We start from the raw sequence: 25,374 nt of genomic DNA, 5'->3' as shown, positions 1-25,374 counted from the left end.
GTATGTGAAGGGATTCCAGTTGTGCTGAACCAGCTGTTTATGAGGCTGCAGCATCTTCTCTGTTCAATAGACACCACAGGTGGCGCTATTCTAACATTATTCTTGGAATATCTGGGGATTTAACCATAGAACTTCACCTCCAAATCACCTCCAGTATAGTAAGGCCTAGTTCACACATCACGTTGGCAGATGCAGATCTCTCCATTATACCTTATTTCCGTACATACTCCACTCCTGGGCTTACAGTCACTGATAGGCCTATGTAATAGTTATGCTTAGTCCTCCCTGCTGGAGTTGCAGAGACTCAGGAGATCTACAGTTGTGGCAAAAAGTTTTGAGACGGACATGAATTTAGTTTGCTGCTCCAGCGTTTTTGGATATTTTTGTCAGATGTTTTTGGTATACTGAAAGATCATTATAAGAATTTCTTAATTTTTTTTTTTTTCTACTGGCAAATGCATCAAGTTTATGAGAAGACTCAATATTTCCAGCATTGAGTCTTCTTTTTCTTCTGCAGTTCCTCCCGGTATGTTGCATATCAGCTTCTGGGCCAAATCCTGACTGACTGAGACCCATTCTTGCCTAATCAGTGCTTGGAGTTTTTGTTTGTTCAGCTGCTTTTTGAGAACTGAGCACAGGTTCTCAATGGGATTGAGATCAGAGGAGTTTCTTGGCCATGGATGCAAAATTTTAATATATTGTTCACCGGGGTATTTAGTTCTCACTTCTGCCTTGTGTCATAGTCTCCATCAGGCTGGAGAAAGCATTGTCCATCGCCATATTGCTCCTAGATGGTTGGGAAAAGTTGCTCCTGGATAGTTGAGAGACATTGATCTTGGAGGAGGTTTTGATTCTATTCTTTATTCATGGCAGAGTTCTTGGGCAAAAATTGTGAGAGACCCCACTACCTTGGATGAGAAGCGACCACACACATTACACTTTACTGCTGCCATGGCACAGTACTTATGGTAATGCTTCACCTTTTCTTCTCCAGATGTCCCATTCTGAAGGGGCTTCATCAGAGAAAATATCTTTCCCCTAGTCCTATGCAGTCCAATCTCTCTACTTCCTGCAGAACGTCCATCTGTCCTTGAAGTTTTCCTTGGAGAGAAGTGGCTTCTTTGCAGTAATTCTTGACAACTCTAGACAGGTCATCTTCCAAAAGCCTTCGCCTCACTGTGTGCAGATGCCTTTACACCTGCCTGTTGCCATTCTTAAAACAAGCTCTGCACTGGTGGAGACCCGATCCCATAACTGAATCCTCTTTAAAAGACCCTCCTGGAACTTGAATGCCCATTTTGGGAACATGTCATCAACTTTATGCTGACCGTACTGAGAACAGTAAAAAAAAGAGACAGGCGAGTTGATTTCAGTGGTGTGTCACTTATCAGCTAAAAGTAAGTGGTTGCCAAGAACCAGCATCATAATCATTGCAGCTCAGGCCTTGAAAAGAGTCAAATCTACCTGAGAAGAGTCCTGGTTATTCATGAATTCCTGCTCTCCTGCTGATGACTGGCAGTCTAATACCTAGTTTTCTCCCTTTCTCTCTAGGAGAGAACTGCCAATCATCAGCAGATGGGGAGGGTGCAGGAGATGATGAATAACCAGGACTCTTCTCAGGTAGATTTGACTCTTCTTCAGGCCTAGTCTGCCATGATTATGATGCTGGTTCTCGGCAACCACTTACTTTTAGCTGATGTGTGACACACCGCTGAGATCAGCATTTCTGTCACTACTTTATACTGTTCTCAGTACGGTCAGCATAAAGTTGATGACAGGTTCCCTTTAAGCCTTCTTTACAGTAATTGCATCTCTTTCCTTGAAGTTTTTGATGATCCGATAAATGGTTGATTAATGTGCAATCTTACATGCAACAATGTCCTTGTCTGTGGAGCTCTTTTAATGAGAAGCAATGATGAACAGTGATAAATCTCACCATACAGCACTTTGTACTTCCTGTCAAAGAACCATTATAAAACTGTCTGCCTGCAGCCACCACTAGGGGGAGCTCCGTGTATTGGAATGTATACAATTTAAAATTCCTCAGCACTGACCTCCCCCTAATGGCGGCTGCTTAAAAATACAATGTTTTTGTGTCAGGATCAGGAATCAGAATTCAATGCCTCCCTCCCCCTGGGCCGCATAGTAATCGCATAGTATACATTCATGGTAGGTACACCAATTCCCTTCTGGACACCTTCCATTCCAGTGCTGCTGCTCTACTCCTCCTCCGAGAGACTTTGTCTGTGATTGCAGTATACCTGTAAAGGAGAGCTGGCGACGCGTGCTGTCCTTGCAGCGCCACCGACACTCCGTCTGTGTGGAGCGAGGACGCGGCCGGCGTCCTCGTTCCCATGGTGATGGCGGGGCGAGGAGAACCCGGCCGCGCACACGCCTCTTCGGCATGGCCGGCGTTCTCCATCCTCTAGGCAACGAGCAGCAGGGGAGCTCAGCGCTTATAGGAATGAATCGGCGCTCAGCTGCATTGAGGTGCATGATGCGAGTCACGTGACTCATCTGTCGGGGCTATTTAGCAGGCAGCTGACCACAGGTTGCCTGTGATTGGTCTTTCAACCTCACTAGTGTTTGCCTGCATGTGTGACTTTGTGAACTCGACCTCGGCTTGCATTTTATTACCCCTTTGTACTCCGTGACCTCCTGACTCCTGACCTCGGCTTGTATTTGACGTTGATTTTGGTGTTTCTCTTGGTTCTGACCTCGGCGAGTATTGACCTTGATATTGTGTTCTTCCTAAGTGTTCGCTTCTGTGTATTCTGTCCTAGCTTTCTCCACTGTTGTTCCTCCCTGTAAGCCCCCGCACATACTTAAGCTAGGGACCGCCGCCCAGTTGTACACTGTCAGTTAGGACAGACCGTGCAAGTAGGTATGGACAGTGGAGTGGGTGGAGCTTAGGGCTACACTTATCACTACCATTTGTGACAATACCTTACATGACTGGCGCAATCACTTCCCTCAGCGGTCTCTATGCCACATACCGCTGAGGCCAGTCACTGGCTGCAAGGCCACGTGTGCCATATGGGACCTCATTGCTCCAGTGAAAAACACAACCTCATGGCTGCAACTGCTGGGAGGAGGGGAGGAGTGAGGTTTTCTGAAGGGGCGTTATTTTAATACTTTAGTATTAACTTTATTTTTATTTTTTAACTTGGACAACCCCTTTAAATTTGTTGTATTGGAAGCAGGAAAAATGGGCAAGACTAAGGATCTGAGCGACTGTAAAAAGGGCCAAATGGTGAAGAGCAGAAGACCGGGTCAGAGTGTCTCCATAACCGGCGGTCTCGGAAATGGTTAGTGCCTACCAAGAGTGGCCCAAGGAAGGATACGAAGCAACAGGGTCATGGACATCCAAGGTTCATTGATGCACATCCGATCCATGGAGACCGCTCTTTGCTAACACCTTGGTTCCAGGTACCTCAGAGTCCACGTCTCCACAGTCAGATCGTTTTAGTGGCAGCTACATGATATTGGGCAGGTAGATTTAATGTTATGGTAGAAGGGTTTATATTATATATAAATGTTCCTGGAAGTTCTCAGCGCCGCAGATAAGTGATATAAAGTTGAGAAGATGGAGGAAGAATTTCTGTACTTTCGACACCCCTATCGCCAAACCCATATGGCTGATAACAGAGAACAATAGAGCAGATGTAGTCAACTATACAAAGGATGGAGGGGACCTTATGGTCCCTAGTAGGGCTATATGATATTCGCAGGGGCGGATGACTCGTGGGCGGATATTTTGAGGTCATTTTTTATTTTTAGAGGGAATATACTGATGTAATACAATGTGCTGCATAGAACTATATAGCGATATATACAGGATCATACTTTACATTTAAAGCCCCGTTTCATGTAGGAAGCCACTCTCCAAACATACGACGTGGCCAAGAAAAAGCTGTCATCTCCCGGCATTCGATGTGTAACGTGACAGATATTTCCAGATATTTTGCAGCACATGTCACAGGATAATTAATGAGCGTCGCTCTGAGTGCCAGGAAATTCAGCTCCTGCTAATTGCCTGAATAAACATTATTATGTTGCAGTTTGTACCTTGTATCATTGCCGTTAATGACTGTCCACAGGCATAACGAGGGGCCACAGGGTCCCACAGCAAAGTGTGGAATGGGCTCCTGTCTGCTTAGCTATGGGAGGATATACAGTGGCGGGGCGGACCAGCCATTGACCCTACAGGGAAATCTCCCAGTAGGACAATGGCCGGAGGGAGTCCTCCCCACTGCGGCCAGCCAAATGCATAACAAAATCAACTGCATGGCTCTTTCCATAGCGGTGGATTGTCAGGGTGGGCGAAAGATGTCTGGCTCTGTCAATCAAGCAGCGGGGGGTTGGAGGGGTGGCGGCGCGTCTTTCACATGCAGCGAATAATGACGAAAACACATGGAATGTTATGCGGATTCTGAGCCTAATCTTTCATGCTGCATTTAAAATAAATAAAAAATAGTAAAAACTTGAATGACTATTTCATAATGCACGATAGACTTTCCAGTAACGCAAAAAACAACAACACTTTGGCATATAGCAAAAACACCAGAAATATTCTATGGGTCCCTGCACACATTTGGTCTGACGTTTTATCGCCACTCGAAGCTGCTTACGGTTTTTATGGCTTTTTTTTTTTCCAATAAAAACTCCAAAGACATACTGATAGGGACCTCAGATTGTGAGCCCCACTGGGGACAGGTTGATGACAATGTCTGTAAAGCGCTGCGGAATATGTCACCGCTATATAACTGCGTATAATAAATATCATAAATACAAACGTGTGGCTGACATTTTTTCAGGCATTTTTTTCAAAGGAGATGAAAAAATATGTGAAAAAGGGACATTTCTTCAACATGCTGCGTTTATAAAAAAAAAAATTCAATCTAGGCAAAAAGCACTTTTGTGTCCTGCAATTACCCAGGTCCCATAGATTTTCAGCAATGACCCACAATCCATCGGTGCTTATTGATAACTGTGTCTCATCATAATCATCCACCTCGTGAGACACTAATTGCCGTTCCCCACCGCCATCTTCTTCTGACTGTGGATGCTCAAGAGTTTGGGAATCAGGGCACAAGATCTCCTGGCGAGAGTCCCAAATTAAGGAGTAGCGCAGAAAAGAGCACCTCGAAAAATCCGAGTGTGGGATCACTTGTTTGCCAAGACTCTCCATGGTGGGAGGAAGGAGGATCAGGGTGAGGATTCTTTTGACCAGACTCTTGGCTACTGAGACTGGACTTTGTGGAAGACAGGGTGGTGCTTAACTGACGAAGCATTATCTGCTGCAATCCAACCGACCACCTGCTCGCACTGGTCTGACTTCGAGAGGGTTGTCTTCTGCCGCCCTGCAAACTGGGACATGAATCTAGGTATCGTGAATAAGTGTGTTTCTTGTGCTCTGCCAGCAGGCACGGTTTCACCGCACCCCGGGCCACGGCCTCTGCGTGCTTGGCCACTTCCCCATCCATTACTGCTCGCCTTCATCATATTAAATGGTATATATGCTTGCAAGTATGTCTCTCGTACAGTAGTGCAGTTTTTTTAAGTGCATTCGCAAATAAATTGCAGTCAATTTCACAGATATTTGGGATGCGGAAACGTTATACAGGAGAGGTACCACAGGTAATGGCGCTGCTGTCACCAGCGGCTAAGAAAAAATTACAATGTCACAGATATTTGGGATGCGGAAAAGTTATACAGGAGATGTGGTGCAGATAATGTCGCTGTCCGCAGCATCTACGGAAAAAGTACACTGGATGTCACAGATATTTTTAGGCTGAGCACATGTTATGCAGGAGATGTAGCACAGATAGTGTCGCTGTCTGCAGCGGCCAAACAATTGCTCGCAATTTAGCACAGGTTGCGCTAATAATATACACTCACCTAAAGAATTATTAGGAACACCTGTTCTATTTCTCATTATTGCGATTATCTAGTCAACCAATCACATGGCAGTTGCCTTAATGCATGTAGGGTTGTGGTCCTGGTCAAGACAATCTCCTGAACTCCAAACTGAATGTCAGAATGGGAAAGAAAGGTGGGCTACAACAGCAGAAGACCCCACCGGGTACCACTCATCTCCACTACAAATAGGAAAAAGAGGCTACAATTTGCACGAGCTCACCAAAATTGGACTGTTGAAGACTGGAAAAATGTTGCCTGGTCTGATGAGTCTCGATTTCTGTTGAGACATTCAAATGGTAGAGTCCGAATTTGGCGTAAACAGAATGAGAACATGTATCCATCATGCCTTGTTACCACTGTGCAGGCTGGTGGTGGTGGTGTAATGGTGTGGGGGATGTTTTCTGGGCACACTTTAGGCCCCTTACTGCCAATTGGCCATCGTTTAAATGCCACGGGCTACCGGAGCATTGTTTCTGACCATGTCCATCCCTTCATGACCACCATGTACCCATCCTCTGATGGCGACTTCCAGCAGGATAATGCACCATGTCACAAAGCTCGAATCATTTCAAATAGGTTTCTTGAACATGAAAATGAGTTCACTGTACTAAAATGGCCCCACAGTCACCAGATCTCAACCCAATAGAGCATCTTTGAGATGTGGTGGAACGGGAGCTTCGTGCCCTGGATGTGCATCCCACAAATCTCCACCAACTGCAAGATGCTATCCTATCAATATGGGCCAACATTTCTAAAGAATGCTATCAGCACCTTGTTGAATCAATGCCACGTAGAATTAAGGCAGTTCTGAAGGCAAAAGGGGGTCCAACACCGTATTAGTATGGTGTCCCTAATAATTCTTTAGGTGAGTGTATATTGCCGCCAGATACAACAATAGTGCTTAATAGGTCTTTTGGGTCTCTAACACCAACCCTGCCTAACAAAAAAATATAATTTTATTCCCTACACTATCTGTCGCTTCTACAGCACAGCTCTCCCTGACTAAGACTAAGCCGAACCACGTGTCATCGGGTGCTTTGTAGCAACCGATGGCGCGTTCCGGCTAGCCAATCACTGTAATGCCAGTAACCAACATGGCTATGGCATTACAGCGATGGCAGTACTTACCTGCACGTTTATTGGCTGCGTAGCAGCCAACAAACATGCGGGGAGGAGACTCGAGCATCGCACTCGAGCACACGCGGTATTCAGCCGAAACTGGTGTTCGGCTGAGCATGCTCGCTCAACACTAATCAGGACACAAGAGAGATTTGTGTTACTGATATACAGTATTTGGTTTGCATGGGATTGTCAAGACTGGATACAATTGTAACAAATCCACTGATAATATCCACTGATGCTGTATAATAGTTTGGTACTGCTGGGGGTTGTAGTTCTTACCTATAATACTTTCTGCATAAAATGTTAACTTGTGTTCCATAATAACAGCTTGGACGTGCTGGGAGTTGTAGTTCTCTCCTCTTTTACCCCTCTATGTATTGCCCTCTAATTTTCATCAATAAGGCCTGTTTCATACTTCCAGCAGGCTGTTCCGGAAGTAGTTCCACCAGGCTTTTCCTGCAGTAGTTCCAGCAGGCTGTTCCGGCAGTAGTTCCAGCAGGCTGTTCCGGCAGTAGTTCCAGCAGGCTGTTCCGGCAGTAGTTCCAGCAGGCTGTTCCGGCAGTAGTTCCAGCAGGCTGTTCCGGCAGTAGTTCCAGCAGGCTGTTCCGGCAGTAGTTCCAGCAGGCTGTTCCGGCAGTCGTTCCAGCAGGCTGTTCCGGTAGTCGTTCCAGCAGGCTGTTCCGGCAGTAGTTCCAGCAGGCTGTTCCGACATTGGTTCCAGCAGGCGGTTCTGGCAGTAGTTCCAGCAGGCTGTTCTGGCAGTAGTTCCAGCAGGCTGTTCTGGCAGTAGTTCCAGTAGGCTGTTCCGGCAGTAGTTCCAGCAGGCTGTTCTGACATTGGTTCCAGCAGGCGGTTCCGGTAGTAGTTCCAGCAGGCTGTTCTGGCAGGGAACATCCTGCCAAAGCTCTCTGGCTCTGGTATTGCTGGAGGTTAATTGAATGCCCGTCGGCTACATTGTACACAGCGAGCTTCGGCAGGCTGTTCGATGCCATAACAGCCTTTTGGAACTACTGCCGTCAGTGTGAAACAGGCCTAAATTGGTCATGATGGGACTTGTAATTCTCCTATCACTATTATGGTGTTCTGCAGCAGCCAAGCTGTGCATTAGGCTTTGTTCACATCTTCTGTAGTGACATTCGCTGTTATGCTCTGTCACAGGAGCACACCAACGAAAATCACAGTAGTGGCAGATCTGGCGCATCCGGACATGGGGGCCCAATTCATATTCTTGCTATGGGGCCCAGTGATTTTTATGTACACCCCTGGTTACAGCATTACACCTTCACAGCTTCTTGTCTACAGAGGAAGGAGGAGAACAGCCATAGGAGCAGTCGGGGGGGGAGGACTCCTCCGCCGTCAGGACACAGTCACCAATTACTCATTGCCTCTTTAGAAAACCAAGAAAATTACAACTTGGTTGCAAAAAAATATAATTTGCTGAAAAAATAGGTTCTTAGTCCCTGAATCAGCAGTCAGTATAAAGGTTAAAGCCAACGTCATGTACTCACCAGGAAGGAGCAGCCTTGTGTGGGCAGCACTCGCTGATTCAGATTTACTTCAGATAAGTAAGTGCCCAGTCACATCCTTCAAGAAAAATCTTAGGGAAGGTAATGGGACGCCCCAGGGTGGCATTACCACTTCTGCACCCTGCTGCTATCTCCTACGGTTAACCTAATGTCATCTTGCGTATTTATTCCAGGTCCTATATATTGTACATTTCTCTTTCTATGTAACTGTTATGTTCATGTGTAATATGCCTGGTTCACCAGTAGGTGGCAGCATAAACGGCAGAGCTGTATTTAGAGAGAATGGAACCCTTCTTTCCATTCTAACCCTCTCTCTAAGGAAGGGAAGAGACTAGTTAGCTAGAGGGCAGTTCCGTTTACCCCCTTCTAGGGGTTCGGTGTGCAGCAGGTGCACTTCCCTGCTGGACCTGCTTTGTCCAAGCCAGCTAGAGCACCTTTAGCTCTGCTGGATGTGGAGGCCACAGCTTGGTGCCTCTGAAGCCAGGAAATATAGTTCCCTGGACAAACCCTGGAGTCAGACTACAGAGAGAAGTTGCAGCATCCTGCCGACGAAGAGATTCGATTTAATGGATAACTGTCATATTTTTTTTATTTTCTAGTTTATTAGTTTATTAGAGCTAGGCATGTATACCTGAGTCAGTCTGTCAATGACTGTCGAAAGATCTGTAATTGCCTTATAATAACAGCTTTCATTAATGTCTCCCGTCCCTTTCCACTGCTCCCTTAAAAGACCGTTGCTAGGGCTCATCTGTCTCCGGCTAGGAAGACAGAGGGGCGGTCCTTCACACTGCATGCCTGCATTAGGCTTCAGCGTAAGGAGGCGTGTCTCTCAGTAATACAATCTGATTGGCTGGCAGGAAGCTGCTGGCTACAGCAAGTTTGTATGTGACCAGAGGGAATGCAGTTTTGGCCTCAGAGAACTGGCAGAGGAGTCATCTTGAGAAGATCCTCATTATGTAGGATTCAAAACAGCCGTAACTAAGAGGAAAACTCAAGGAAAACAGTGGAAGAAATAAAGATTGCTTTATACATAATGCTGCCGCTGCAGTAACATATGCTAAAATTATATTTTTTATGAAAATATGACCGTAATCCATTAAGCCTGTCAGCACAACAGAGCCAGAGAGCGACAGATGTAGCAGAGAGTTAATGCCAAAGCTTGCTGGGAACCAAGACAAAGCCTGAAACTGTTTGGAGAAACTTTTATGCAGAGTAAGGCCTCATGCACACGACAGTTTTTTTTCACGGTCCGAAAAAACGGGGTCCGTGATCCGTGACCGTTTTTTCGTCCGTGGGTCTTCCTTGATTTTTGGATGATCCACGGACATGAAAAAAAAGTCGTTTTGGCGTCCGCCTGGCCGTGCGGAGCCAAACGGATCCGTCCTGAATTACAATGCAAGTCAATGGGGACGGATCCATTTGAAAATTGAGCCACAGTGTGTCATCTTCAAACGGATCCGTCCCCATTGACTTACATTATAAGTCTGGACGGATCCGCTTGCCTCCGCACGGCCAGGCGGACACCCGAACATAACTTGAAGCGTCCCCATTACCATGGGAACGCCTCTACGTTAGAATATACTGTCGGATATGAGCTACTTCGTGAAACTCATTTCCGACAGTATATTCTAACACAGAGGCGTTCCCATGGTGATGGGGATGCTTCAGGTTAGAATACACTGCAAACTTGGTACAAGACTGCCCCCTGCTGCCTGGCACCACCCGATCTCTTACAGGGGGATATGATAGCACAATTAACCTCTTCAGGTGCGGCACCTAAAGGGGTTAATTGTACTATCATATTCTCCTGTAAGAGATCAGGGCTGCCAGGCAGCAGGGGGCAGACCTCCCCCTCCCCAGTTTGAATATCGTTGGTGGCACAGTGTGCGCCCACCATCGCCCCCCCCTTCCTCCCTCTATAGTTAAAAATCGTTGGTGGCACAGTGTGTGCCCACCATCGCCCCCCCTTCCTCCCTCTATAGTTAAAAATCGTTGGTGGCACAGTGTGCGCCCACCATCGGCCCCCCCTCTCTCTATAGTAGTAACAACCATTGGTGGCAGTGTGCGGCCTCCCATTCCCCCCCCCATCATTGGTGGCAGCGGAGTTCCGATCGGAGTCCCAGTTTAATCGCAGCAGCTTCCTGGTTGCCATGGTTACCGATCGGAGCCCCAGCGATTAAACTGGGACTCCGATCGGAACTCCGCTGCCACCAATGATGGGGGGGGGGGAGATGGAGGGGGGCGATGGTGGGCGCACACTGTGCCACCAACGATTTTTAACTATAGAGGGAGGAAGGGGGGGGGCGATGGGCACACACTGTGCCACCAACGATTTTTAACTATAGAGGGAGGAAGGGGGGGGGCGATGGGCACACACTGTGCCACCAATGATTTTTAACTATAGAGGGAGGAAGGGGGGGGCGATGGGCACACACTGTGCCACCAACGATTTTTAACTATAGAGGGAGGAAGGGGGGGGGCGATGGTGGGCACACACTGTGCCACCAACGATATTCAAACTGGGGAGGGGGGGGGTCTGCCCCCTGCTGCCTGGCAGCCCTGATATCTTACAGGAGAATATGATAGTACAATTAACCCCTTTAGGTGCCGCACCTGAAGAGGTTAATTGTGCTATCATATCCCCCTGTAAGAGATCGGGTGGTGCCAGGCAGCAGGGGGCAGTCTTGTACCAAGTTTGCAGTGTATTCTAACTAGAAGCATCCCCATCACCATGGGAACGCTTCTGTGTTAGAATATACTGTCGGAAATGAGTTTTCACGAAGTGAAAACTTAGATCAGAAAAAGCTTTTATGCAGACGGATCTTCGGATCCATCTGTATGAAAGCAACCTACGGCCACGGATCACGGACACGGATGCCAATCTTGTGTGCATCCGTGTTCTTTCACGGACCCATTGACTTGAATGGTTCCGTGAACCGTTGTCCGTCAAAAAAATAGGACAGGTCATATTTTTTTGACGGACAGGATACACGGATCACGGCCTCGGCTGCAAAACGGTGCATTTTCCGATTTTTCCACGGACCCATTGAAAGTCAATGGGTCCGCGAAAAAAACGGAAAACGGCACAACGGCCACGGATGCACACAACGGTCGTGTGCATGAGGCCTAAAGCTGTTTTCAACCTTATCACAAGGTCTGGAATCAATTTATTCTTCATCCCACCATTCAACTACCCCCTTTTCATTGCTTCGGAGCCAACGCATGGGGTTCCAGCGTATCCAGGTAGGAGCACCGTGACACGTGCACAACATCTTAAGGCTACCCTATACCACTCTGGCATTCTTACACCTGGGTACCATCCACAGTACCACTAAAAAGGGCCCGGTGCCCTCGTTGCTTCACTGCAACTGGTGTCATGAAAACAAGTACTTTTTCCTCTTAAAGGGCCCTGGGGGGAGGAGCCAGCTGCAGTAACTAAGGAACATTTTAATTTATGGATTTATGTGCTTCTACATTTCTTAAGGCAGTGGTCCCCAACAACCGGGTCGCAGCCCAGGACCAGTCCCTGAATGATTTTTTGCTGGGCCGTGGCTACACAGAGGAGGTGAGATGGTGGGCATGCACGGCGCAACACACGCTATGCTTTCATCTGCCGCTGTTCATTCCTTCCCACCGTGATGCCGACCAGCCACTGCCACCAATGAAAAGACTGATGAACCGGTTGTCAGGGAGGGACTGTAAGGATTTCAGCAACTGCCTCATCAATAAAAATAAAGATGAGGGACCAGGGGGGTGTCACGGAGGACAGAAGGAGGAGAAGAACCTGGGAGCTCAGTTTCTCTTCCTTCCACGTGCGCCACGTGGAGAGTGTCACATAGAGTAGTCAGATATCCAGTCCAGCCAGCCAGCAGAGTCCAGCGACCACCAGTCCCTTCCCTACATTACACCAGCTTTCTGCAGCCGATTCAGGTACAGTTACGATGCCGGTCTGTAATAAAGGCGGGCAGACATGAATGTGTAAGGATTGTTTCACAGAGAACAGCCTGCCGGAGCTACAGGGTTCCGTCCGGCACTGCCAGATCCTAGCGGAATGCCCGCCAGCCCCATTGACTATAATGGGGACCAGCGGCGATCCGGCTGCATAGTTAATGAGGCCGGCGGGAAGAAGATCCAGAAATGTTGGATCCAGATAGCTCCAGCAGGCTGTTCTCTGCCAGTATGCCGGTAGTGTGAGACCAGCCTTTACAGGCCATATCAAATGTAATGATTACATAGTGTTATATATTTTAATATGCACTTTGCGTTTTGTTACAGTATGTGCGTGACTCAGTCAGCCACAGGCAGGGGAACACTGAGGGCTTTCTGTCACCACCATTTGCTATTAAACAGGCTGACATTATACATGTGCAAATGTCACCAGAATTTAACTCTATTCTTTTTTTCAGTGAGTAAGCCGGCAGCCGGCAAGCGTCCTTCCCTCCCTGCGCCAGAGGGAGCAGCTATATGTATTCACTTAGAAGCATGGAAAACCTCTATTCTCAATGTAATAAATCTAGAGCCTTTTCGTATGGGTTAAATGAGGGACAAAAAAAATAAATAACTGAAGTCTCCCCTGGGTTTTGAACCTAGGACAGCTATTTGCAAGACAGCTGACCACTTACCTTCAAGCTACAGCATTATATACAGAAGAATGGTTTTCTACACTTAGAAAGCTAATACATGTTGCTTTCTTTATGATCATGGTCTGACTGCACCTACTGCTACCCTATGGAAGCAGCTGCACTAAGCCGCTATTATCTATCCACTTCACGCCCAATACCGGTACCTTATCTGACATCTTTTCTTCAAGGATCCGGTAAGGCTATTTATTTTATCTTATATTTTGTCACTCAGCATTGATTATTAGATACAAGAGGCACATTGTAGTAGTGTCACATTGGGAGACATTCGCCTATATTGGTAGATTTTATTGGTTATATTAAAAGTTACATTTTAGAATTAATATACCCTTTATTGGATGATAATCATGTCTTAAAAAAACTAATATAATTTTTAAAAGTAGGTTTTCTCCCATGAGTGACCACTGCAGCCCTCCAGTAAGGATCATGTATGCAGTTTCTTAAACAAACACCAGGGGGAAGCAGTGGATTCATTTCCTCCTTCTGCTCATAAGGCCTCATGCACACATGTGCCGGCCGAGCCTGCAAATTGTGGTCCGCAATGCACGGGCACCGACCGTAGGGCTGTCTCATGCATCCGACGGTCTGCACCGCAAAAAAGTAGAAAATGCACTACTTTTTTGCGGTGCAGAGGCACTCCGTGGGGTTCCGTGCCTCCATTCTTCACTGACCTTCCGGTTTGGCCATGGCCGGGAAACGGCCGTCTGCATGAGGCCTTAATCACTGCATCAAGAGAGCAAAACAAAAGCACACGAGTTTAATAGAACACACCACGAAAAATATAGGACTAAAATAGTATAGGTTTTATTGGTACCACAAAAGACATGACACAAAGAAATGACTTTAAAAATACGTAAAATACAAGTTCCTTGTATTTTAGTTTTTGTGTCGCACCTTTTGTGGTACCGATACAACCTATACTATTTTTGTGGTGTGCTTTGTTATACACATTTTGCTTTTCGATTAATTTTGCATGTGGCCCGCCACTGACACCCGACACTGACAGCATGACACATTGCGGATCTACACTGCAAGCATAATGTACAGTATGGTTCCCCAAATTGTAGTGCCACAAGTGGGACAGTCCCAGATTTCGGCAACTGTCCCCAAGATGGCTGCTTTATGTCCCAATTCCAGCAATATCTCAGGCCTCAGAATACAATACAATGCTGAAGCAGAGAGCCGGCATCTCCCAGCACCACCATTCACCCCGGGAGCTCCGCCACAAGCAGGCACAATACTGTGACATCATGGCACCTGCTGAGCGGGGTCACAGGCAGCACGACCCGGGGAGGGATGTGCTCCATGTGTCATGGGAACAGGGGGGGGGTGTGTATTACTTTTATAAACTACAGGGGCATCGCTACTGTGTGGGGGAGAATCACAAGGGACATCGTTATTATAAGGGGGCACTAAGGGGCATCACTATTGTGAGGGGGCACTAAGGGGACATCACTATTGTGAGGGGGCACTAAGGGGCATCACTATTGTGAGGGGGCACTAAGGGGCATCACTATTGTGAGGGGGCACTAAGGGGCATCACTATTGTGAGGGGGCACTAAGGGAACATCACTATTGTGAGGGGGCACTAAGGGGCATCACTATTGTGAGGGGGCACTAAGGGGGCATCACTATTGTGAGGGGGCACTAAGGGGGCATCACTATTGTGAGGGGGCACTAAGGGGGCATCACTATTGTGAGGGGGCACTAAGGGGACATCACTATTGTGAGGGGGCACTAAGGGGCATCACTATTGTGAGGGGGCACTAAGGGGAATCACTATTGTGAGGGGGCACTAAGGGGCATCACTATTATGAGGGGGCACTAAGGGGCATCACTATTGTGAGGGGGCACTAAGGGGCATCACTATTGTGAGTAAACACTGAGAGGGCATTACTATTGTGAGGGGGCACTAAGGGGCATCACTATTGTCAGTAGACACTAAGAGGGCATTACTATTGTGAGGGGGCACTAAGGGGCATCACTATTGTCAGTAGACACTAAGAGGGCATTACTATTGTGAGTAGACACTGAGAGAGCATTACTATTGTGAGGGGCCACTAAAGGGGCATCACTATTGTGAAGAGGACACTAAAAGGGCATCACTATTGTGAGGTGACATTAAGGGGCATCACTATTGTGAGGGGACAATAAGGAGGCATCATTATTGTGAAGGGACACCGAGAGGGTATTACTATTGTGAAGGGTGCACTAAAAGGGGAGCGCTATTGTGAGGGGGCACTAAGGGGGCATCACTATTGTAAGGGGGCACTAAAGGGGCATCACTATTGTCAGTAGACACTAAGAGGGCATTACTATTGTGAGGGGGCACTAAGGGGCATCACTATTGTCAGTAGACACTAAGAGGGCATTACTATTGTGAGTAGACACTGAGAGAGCATTACTATTGTGAGGGGCCACTAAAGGGGCATCACTATTGTGAAGAGGACACTAAAAGGGCATCACTATTGTGAGGTGACATTAAGGGGCATCACTATTGTGAGGGGACAATAAGGAGGCATCATTATTGTGAAGGGACACCGAGAGGGTATTACTATTGTGAAGGGTGCACTAAAAGGGGAGCGCTATTGTGAGGGGGCACTAAGGGGGCATCACTATTGTAAGGGGGCACTAAAGGGGCATTATTTAAATAATGGGGCTTTAGTTCTGTTGGGAAAACAAAAAAGGAACATTCTTACTGTATTCGGGGACTAAAGGGACATAACTTCTGAATACTACGGGGCATCTCTACTGTTAAGGGAGCACTAAAAGGGCAATGCTATTGTGAGGGGGCACTAAGAGGGTATCATTATTGTGATGGGCCACAGAGGGGCATTACTATTGTGAGGGGGCAGTAAGGGGGTATTATTTTTGTAAAAGGGGCATCAGTTCTGGAAGGCAAAAACGAACAAAAAGAACATTCTCACTGTGTTTGGGGACTAAAGGGGCATAACTTCTGAATACTACGTGGGGGCACAAAGGAGATTGTGCAAGATCATCGTACGGAGCGAGATCGGACTGGGTTAGAGGCTTACCGTAGCTTAACACAAAAAATTGGCAATTTGTCCTGGAAGTATGGAACACAACGTAATCAGTCGCACAATGCATAAATAATACTGCCAAGCAACTGATACCAGTGTCTGCACTGTCACATGGGCACTTGGTACGTTTTTGAAGGAATTAATGCTATAAATGTTATTTCATTGGCACCGTATTTAGTATATTTTGGCACATGATGGCCCCATTATATTTAGGGTATGACCTTTCCTTTCAAGATGCAGCCTATGTAAAGTGTTATTGCTTCATAATCCCTAAATATCTGCAAGGATCTTGAGGGACGCGACTGCACAGAGCGGTGGGTCTCCCTGAGATGGGCATCCTATACGGGGCTATACAGATATGGGTGCGACCTCCTAGCCTGGACCCCAGGAAGTCCCAAAATATCAGTATGACGTACGGTCCGCGGTTTTGGAGGTCACTACCTTGTCATGATCAAGAAGAAAACTGCATTATTTTGGAATCCAGGGAATATTTTTTGGGCCTGTTATCGCTGGCAGATAAGGTCCACAATTGACCCTCTGCCCATATCGATGCCTTTAAGTAATGTTATGTCCTGTACAAAAGTTTCATTTTTCTCACTCATAAGTTGTGAAAGGGAAAATGTCAGGGCCAATTGTGCCCTTAACGCGCCATCACAATCTTATAACGTCGCCGATTTGTTTCCCGAGCATGTCCCCATACCACTTATTATTGATGCATTATCTAAAAAAAACAGTAAGATGCATCCAAAATACCAGTAAGGAGGTAACGAGGCGGTACTACTGCTTCATGAAGAGTCACGCTGGCCAGGTCCCTAAGCACACCCTTCCTGGCTTGATTGATATCCTAGAGGGTGGGATACATCATTACTAGCCAGCCTTGGTGGTACCTGGCACAATGAAGTGCAATGTACTGGTCTCGGCTTTGTCAGTGCACTGCGCATGCGCTGGATGGCGCTGGCCAGTAATCATTTATCCCAGCCTGTGGGACATCAGTCAGGGCAGGGGGGGTATGCTGAGGGACCGCCCAGCTTGACTCCTCAGGCAGCAGCACCGCCTCCATGAATCCTCACTGGTAATTTGCATACAATATGTGTTTTTGCATGCAAAACGACTTACTTTATAAAACGGAGCAATTAATAACAGATAGAGGGACATGCTAGGAAAACTAATCAATGACAGTGGCGGTGCGCTAAGGGTGCAAATTGCCCTGACAGGTTCCCTTTAAATTAATTATAAGGCGTCATCATCCATTATAATAAAGGATTTTAGTAAAGTTCACTCAGATACCACAAACTGCAGCAGATCTCAGAGCATCGAACTGCGAAAATACATATAATAATAGTAATAATAAATGTGAAATAATGACTAAAATAATATCAGTAGAAAATAATAATAATAATAAGCTAATAATATCAAAAAATAATTATTACATAAAGAGTATAAAAAATACTACAATGTATAATAATAAGTCCTAATCAAAACATGAACATCACATTTTGATATAGAGGTATGGAAATTAACACTGTCCTGTGGACAAACATAATAATAATGACAATAATAATAATAACTGTAATATAATATAATAATTTAATAATAAAATAATAGTGATAATGTATTAATAAAAGAACAAAAATAATATTAATAAATTAAATAATAATAAAAAGTACCAATATAAAATAATAATATAAGAAGAAAAATGTAACATAATATTAATAATATAATAATGGTATGAAATAATTAAAATAATAATAAAAGCAATAATAATAATAATGAATGAAATAATAAAGGTTATAATAATATAATAAAAGATAAAATAACAACATAGTAATATAAAATAACAAATCGTATTAATAATACTATACAATAATAATACAAACAATAATCATAATAAACATAATATAACAAATAATGATTATAGTAGTAATACTACTACTACTACTACTACTACTACTACTACTAATAATAATAATAATAATAATTACAGCTATTATTATAATAATTATTATTATGATTATTATTGTTATTTTGTAGTTTGCTATGCAGTACTCACCCCAGTCAGGAAGGCTTGTCATATCCTCTCCCAGGAAAGATGTGCTGTTGTGTGTGTCCTGCCCGGTTAACACTCCAACAGTACCAAGTGATACCACCCTCTGCACAAAACAAAGGACAAATAACTACAGAGCAGCGAGGATTGTCCCACCGGACCAAGCCTCCAGGCCACGGACAAGCAGAGCATTGTTGAGCTGGCACTTGGTCTCTTAACCCTTGGCCTGTCCAGCAGATGACGGGTTGCATCTTGTATGTGGGGATGGTGGTAAAATGTGTAAAATGCAGATTCAATTCAATTAAAAAAATATAAAACATTAGGGAAAAGTCCACTAGGAGCAGCACGTCCTGCCCGCTCCACGTGAACAGACACAAATGATTTCGGTAAGTGTATCATGGGACAAGCGCAGGGCAAAGGTCATTATTGGGCTCCCTACCCAAACATTGTTCGTTATCCTAAACCTCTAGACAATTAATTAATGATCATGAGGGCAATTCTATTCTACTCTGTTTAGAGGGAACTTTTCATGACACGTTAATGGGAAGATTTGGACTCACGGGTGATGTCACTAGTGTTTACTCATCCTTTTCTTCTCTATCCGGTTCAGCCCTCCATGATGACGTTTTACAGCTAGGACTTCATAGTGCCAAGTAGATGGTGACCTAATCAGTAATAGTAATCGTCCCTACCAACTGTGAAAGAGAGACAACTACTGCGGCAGCCTGCCATGGCTTCCTGTTCCGCCATACTTTTCAACTGCGTTTGTGTCCTGAGGATGTGGATGCAGTTGAAATTGACAGTTGCTGGGACCTTCTCCCTATGGTTACAGAGATACCTTTCACTTAGTGATCTGTTGCTTCATTCTGGAGAAAAAGTACTTTTAGTCATGATGCAAATGAGCAGTTAAGTGCACTGAGGGCGGGCCAAAGTCACTGTGCATCCTGTGCCTCCTGCTTCCTCTGCAAACCTCTTCTTTTTGATTGACGGGAGACGGCAAGATGACCAGATAGGAACCTGATCCTGTCAATCATTATTTCGAGAGAGGGGCTGGTAGAGGAAGTAGGAGGAGCAAAGTGGCACAGAGTGGCTTGACCCACCCTCGTTGCACTTAACTGCTCACTTACAAAAAACTCGGACCCTTCTCCCTTCTCATGATTTACTTAGCAGAGCTCTTCCGTGTGCTGTGTGCTCTCAGCAGCTATTTTCTACCTCCTCTCCCCTCTCGCAGCATGCAGTCTACAGAAACGAAGAAACTGCAGCTGCATATCCCTCCTCCCCCTCCTCTCCATCACATCTGTATTCACTGCTGGTGTTCCCAGCTCCAGACCTTCACACCACATTCTGCCATCAATATAGCAGTGCATATGTCATCTCTTAAAGGCTTATCCCATGAATATAGTAAAAAATTAAAATCATACATCATAAAGTACCTGACAACCTCTTTCTAAGGGTCCATTCACACGTCCGCATGAATGGGTTCAGATTCATTTTCAATGGGGACGGAAAAGATGCAGACAGCACACAGTGTGCGCGGCTCCGGAAAAACAATAGAACATGTCCTGTTCTTGTCCTCATTTCTATTGGGGTGCCGGCCCGGTGTTTTGCGGATCCGCAAAACACTGCGGACGTGTGAATGGACCCTTACAAACCCAGAACCATCCCTGTCCCCATTCATTGCTCTGCTATATTTATATCAAGCTGACAGATCAGGGGGCGTGTCTTTTTTTGCTGCAGCTAAGGGGGCGAGTCTCAGTTCTCCCTATCACAGCTCAGGGGGCGTGTCCCAGCTCTCCCTATCACAGCTCAGGAGACAGTTGAAGGATGAAACAGAGCATGTGCGGCCTTCTCGGTGAGCAGGACAAAGAAGTAAGAAAAAAAACAGCAGGTGGCGCAATACAGATAGATTTTATTGACAAGCTCAGGGCCTATGCTGAACTTTTAATTACATGCAATTAGAAAAGTGTTCAGATCCAGGTGCTGATTTGAAAACTGTAGAATATTTTTCGTAGAACCACCCCTTTAAGTACCATAAAACCCCTCCGATGCCTTTTCTGCACAGGCCCCTCCCCCTTATTGGATCTTCTCTTCCAGCAATTTTCTGCCAATCTCTCTTTTCTCACTAGTTTCTGCCCTTTCAGTAATGGAAATCATTTCTCTCTGCACTGCTTTCTTGCTGAGCTTGTGCTTATACATGGCAGACAATCTGAAGAAGCCGAGCTGCAGTGCAAAGCATGAAGGAGGGAAAGGGCAGCAGCCTGTGCCTCTAATAAGATAGGAGGTAGATTTCAGACTTCCTCAGACAATGCTGCTAACCTATAGTCACTGATCATAGCTGTGTCCTAATTGAGTGGGGCTGAAACATGGAGGGATCATTCCTCCCTTCCGTAAGAATTTCAATGGGTGGGGTGAACAAGCGCTGGACAACCCGATAGTATAAACTTCAGAAGCTCCAGTCATACAACATGAAATCCATTTGGGTCCCAACTGCTGGGTCCCCATAAGTCCTGTGTGCCTCCTCCTGTTAGGCGCTGACAGTTTCCATAGAAATTTATGTAAAGTACTGCACATATGCGGCCCCTTCAAATCCAGTAACCAGGCACTGCTGAGGGTTTGTTACATTTGTATCCAGGCAATCCTCTGTGATATAATCAGTCTGCACTGATACACTGTGAGGGCTCATGCACACGACCGTTGTTGTTTTGCGGTCTGTTTTTCACGGATGCGTTGTTCCGTATCTGAGGTTTTTTTTTCTCTGATTTAAGTCCTCTTCCGTTCCGTTATTCCACAAAACATATCCGTATAGTTTCCGTATGCAATGCGCTTTTTGCGGATCGGAAACAGTAACTTTTTAATCACCAAACACATGAGCAATATGGGCTGGGCGTCGCATTTCTACAGTATGGATCCGCAAAATACGGATGAAATACGGATGACATACAGATGCACTACTTTTTTGCGGAACGGAAATACGGAAACAGAATGCACACGGAGTACCTTCCATTGTTTTTGCAGACCCATTGAAGTGAATCGCATACGGTCTGCAAAAAAAAAAAACGGAAGCGGAAAGAAAATACGTTTGTGTGCCTGAGCCCTAACAAACAAGAAAGGGGCAGGTTGTGATGATGTATATAGCTCTCTGAGGATTGCCTGTTTTGGATATCATTGTAGCAAACTCTCAGCTGTGAGACGTAGAAAGGTCTGACTCTGTACATTTCCTTAAACATAAATGTTCCTATTCACCGACAGCAAGCAGGGATCTTAAAGATGGGGAGGAATTAAAACTCGTTTCTTATGACCCTGTATGCCAGAAAGTGGCCTAAAAAAGTCGCACTACACCGTTTTGCAACTTTTTTGAACGCCCATGAGCCTAAATTTAGGTGCACGCTGCATTTTTACGCTGTGAAATGCTGCTTTTTGATTAATGACCCCCAAAGTGCATTAGAAAGTTGTAGAACTTCTTACATGTTTTACTCATTGTTTGGGTATATCTGTTTCTAGGAAAGCTGGGTGTCCTCCCATAACCGTTGCCACCCAACTTTTCCCGACTCCTGCACATGTTCCTAGTTATGTACTGATACCACTCCCTGATCCTCCGATACGGTATAATTAGGCAGATTTGCCGCTCAGGACTCTAGGAAAGCTGGATGGGGACCCCCGTGGCTTCTTATTTCAGGGTGGAGAGAACAGTTTTGCTTGGAGCCCAGCTGATATAAGTTGCTGTACATACTTGTGAGACTGCGGCAGGTGACGTCGTCCTGGTTGTGTCTGTCACAGCCGGAGCCACAGGGCGTCCATCACCTAAACAAAGGGTGGGATTATGTATCGGGGGCCGCGAGTCACAAACATTACCCATTGTCAGACATCATCAATGGGCTGTACGATGCACACAGCCGGACGCCACAACCACTCATTGTCCAGGAGTGCGCTCGTCTCTGGATGAAACCTGCTGTGAAACCGATGACATCATCAGCCAAGCTGCTGCACCGTACACATCGAATCCTGAGCTGGTGCCAGTATCTGGGAAAGCTGGGTGATAACCAACACGATCCTGAAGTAACCTGTAATGAGCACGAGGCAATCAAGACGTCGGCAAAGGATAAAGGAAGCGTTTTATTGATGTCACGCAGTAGATATGGGACAAGACACCAAGGTGCGGCCATGGCCGTCACCACCGCACGTTCATTCAAAGAATAGGCCAGAGAGCATAATACCAATTAAAAATGAATTAAACATTAACCCCTTCATGTCGTAAACAATTGTGTCACATTAAGACACGGGAAAAGGGATAAGTGCATGATCGGTGGGGGTCCGACCTCTGGGGCCTTCGCCGATCACTAGAATGGGGGCCTATGCTCCCTATTTTATTAGAATGGTAAACGCACGTGCATATCCACCACCATAGCCGAGTACAAGCTCCAGCAGCCCCCATAGCGTGGCCGCTGCTTCACTGGAACGAAGGCGCACAGGGCCCCTGTTCTCGTGATTGGCGGGAGCCCCAGCAGTCGGACAGCCACCAATCAGACACATCCTCAACGTTGTAAAGAGTTGTCTTAATGGGACAAGAGTATGGTGACAGACTCCCTTTAAGGCTTAACGGTTAGGGTGGCCAGATGTCCGGTTTTAGGCCAGACAGTCCAGTTTTTAGACTCCTGGTTCTCCGTCCGGCACAAGGCCAGGACAGACGGCCAGAAGCCCTCCTTTTTTGTGGTTATTGGCGACTCTAGACTCGGCGAGTACGGGGCACTTTAAGGATCACTCACATGATCACTCACGTCACATCACAGCGCAGAGCGCACTGACATCACGTCACACGTCCGGCAGCGCCTGCATCGCGCCAGTCAATTCTGGTTTGTGCAGGCGCGGCCACGCGGGAAGTGGAGGAAACAGACTCTGAGGAGCGCAGCTGCGCTGAGGTACTCTCACTGGTCTGTGCTGTGGGCCGCCGGGGATTGCTGAAAGGGGGGAAGGACAGGAGCTGCTGATTTTAAGGGGTTAATAATAACTACTGTGTGGGTCCTGGGAATAGCTGAAAGGGGTTAATAAATACTGTGAATAGGGGACTGCTGAGGGGTTAATAACTACTGTGAAAGGGGGACACCCCTGGCCCCTCTCCTCCCCCCGTGGGGGACGTGGTTTCGCGGAGGTGAACGTGGTTTATAGGTTTGGGGGCGTGGCTGGTGAGGTCTGGTTTTCTGGGGTGAAGCCAATGGCCACCCTATTTAGTTGTTTCATTATAGACAATTGATATGGGGGCAGTCATGGCTAGACACTGTGGCTCCAGCACCCAAATATCCTGCTTGCCAGAGGTTTGGGGGCCCGACCAGAGAAATTCAGCCAAGGTCATATCTAAAAACTGCGGGGGTAAAGTAATATCACTGCTTGCTCTCTGCTCTGGATCACATCCAGAGCATCGGACCTCCTCTATTATGTCCATATAGAGCATATTATCCATATGGATATCCATACTCCTCGTGGAACAACCCCTATAAGTGTAGGCCTCTACAGGGGATTTGTATGGTTGAATTTTCGTCATTTATGTTGTACCAATAAAAATAATAAACTTGGGCCTCATTTATCACAGGGGCCTAAAAGCAGTGGTGACTTTGTTGCCCATAGCAACCAATCAGAGCACAACTTTCATTTTTGAAACTGCTCAGGTAAAATGAAAGCTATGCTGTGATTGGTTGCCATGGGCAGCAAAAGTAAGGTGCTGTCAGCAACCAACAGATTCCACAGATTCGTTTTCTGCCTGCATTGATTTTTAACCACAAGGCCTAATGAGGGGGATTTATCAAAACTGGTGTAAAGTAGAACTGGCTTAGTTGCTCATAGCAACCAATCAGATTCCACCTTTCATTTTTCAGAGCTACTTTGGAAAATGAAAGGTAGAATCTGATTGGTCGCTATGGGCAACTAAGCCAGTTTACCTTTACACCAGTTTTGATAAATCTCCCTTAATCTGTGCAGTGGGTCAGAGAGGAGCCAGTGGAGGATGGGAGTGGTAGTAGCTCTAGCAATAATAATTAAACACATTGGTCATAGTGGCAATCCTTACACCGATACCTCCTAGAGCCATGCAGTGACTGGAGGGTGCATCCCTTTCTACCCTCAGGGCACACTGTGGTCATGGTGGCTCCTGCCTGGTGGTAGTTGGGGTGCCCTTGGGTTTAAGTGTTGTTTCTGGGTGCAAGACAGGACAGTGGGTGCAATGACAGTCGAATGGTGGAGGAGTCAGTAACCAAGCCAGTAGACATGAATAGGAGTAGTAGTACATCTTACAGTATCAAGGCTCAATTTCAAATAGATTCTTCCCCAATAGCAATGTATGGATAGCAGCAATGAAGGGGGTTGTGGTATTCCTCCTACCTGTCTTCCTAAAGTCCCTCCACACAGCCTTAGGACTGCAATGAGGTTCTCTGTAATTTCCAGACTGAGGGGAACAGAATTAAGATACGTCTGGCCAAACCATCTCAAAGTGTGGAAGTGCAAGCTAGCAATGTTTCCCTCTCACAGCAGCATAGTCTCTTTCACTATACATGTGCACAATACCTGGCTGACTGACTACAGTGCACAGCCTTGCAGATTCTGGATCTTTTCTGGAGCATTTTGGATGAAGGTGCTTTAGCTGTAGATGTCTCAGAGATGACAGTTCTTTGAATTGAGGCCTAGCTCTGAGGAATAAGCACATGTACTGTAGGTCTTCTCTAATCCTTAGCTACACTACACTAACCAGGGAATGGACCCAGGTCCATCTCCTAGCAACCTAAGGGGATAGGTGAAGGTAGATAACCTTTCTTGTCCACACAATGCCATTAGTAACACAAATACAGTAAATCAGAACATTTCAGCTTAACAATATAACATTACCCTTTGCAGTGACCCTTTTCTGGGGTACTAAATATGGCCGCCTTAATGCAGATATAAGTCCATAGAAGTCAATGCAAACTGCACAGGCCCCAATGCTTACTAAGATACGAAACATGAAATAATGACAAACATCAGAATTTCCAGGTTTTATTGATTGTAAACAGGAATATACCCTTTTTTGGACCATCCTAATGAATCCCACGGCCGAT

General features: G+C 46.1%; 2 protein-coding genes across 2 annotated transcripts in view; one reads left to right on the top strand and one right to left on the bottom strand.

The window, feature by feature from the left end:
• MAG (myelin associated glycoprotein) overlaps positions 1–18,355 on the bottom strand; it is a 95,313-nt gene extending 76,958 nt beyond the window's left edge. Inside the window, exon 1 of the mRNA XM_044282327.1 lies at positions 18,302–18,355. The gene's annotated coding sequence lies outside the window, so the exon portion shown is untranslated. The remainder of the gene's footprint in view (positions 1–18,301) is intronic.
• LOC122928970 (lipolysis-stimulated lipoprotein receptor-like) overlaps positions 1–25,374 on the top strand; it is an 82,573-nt gene that overhangs the window by 13,519 nt on the left and 43,680 nt on the right. The window lies entirely within an intron of this gene.

This window comes from Bufo gargarizans, chromosome 2 (assembly GCF_014858855.1).
Source record: "Bufo gargarizans isolate SCDJY-AF-19 chromosome 2, ASM1485885v1, whole genome shotgun sequence".
In the NCBI taxonomy this organism is placed as follows: domain Eukaryota; kingdom Metazoa; phylum Chordata; class Amphibia; order Anura; family Bufonidae; genus Bufo; species Bufo gargarizans.
The sequence above is the reverse complement of the archived record's forward strand: the minus strand, read 5'-3'. Positions and strand labels throughout refer to the sequence as shown.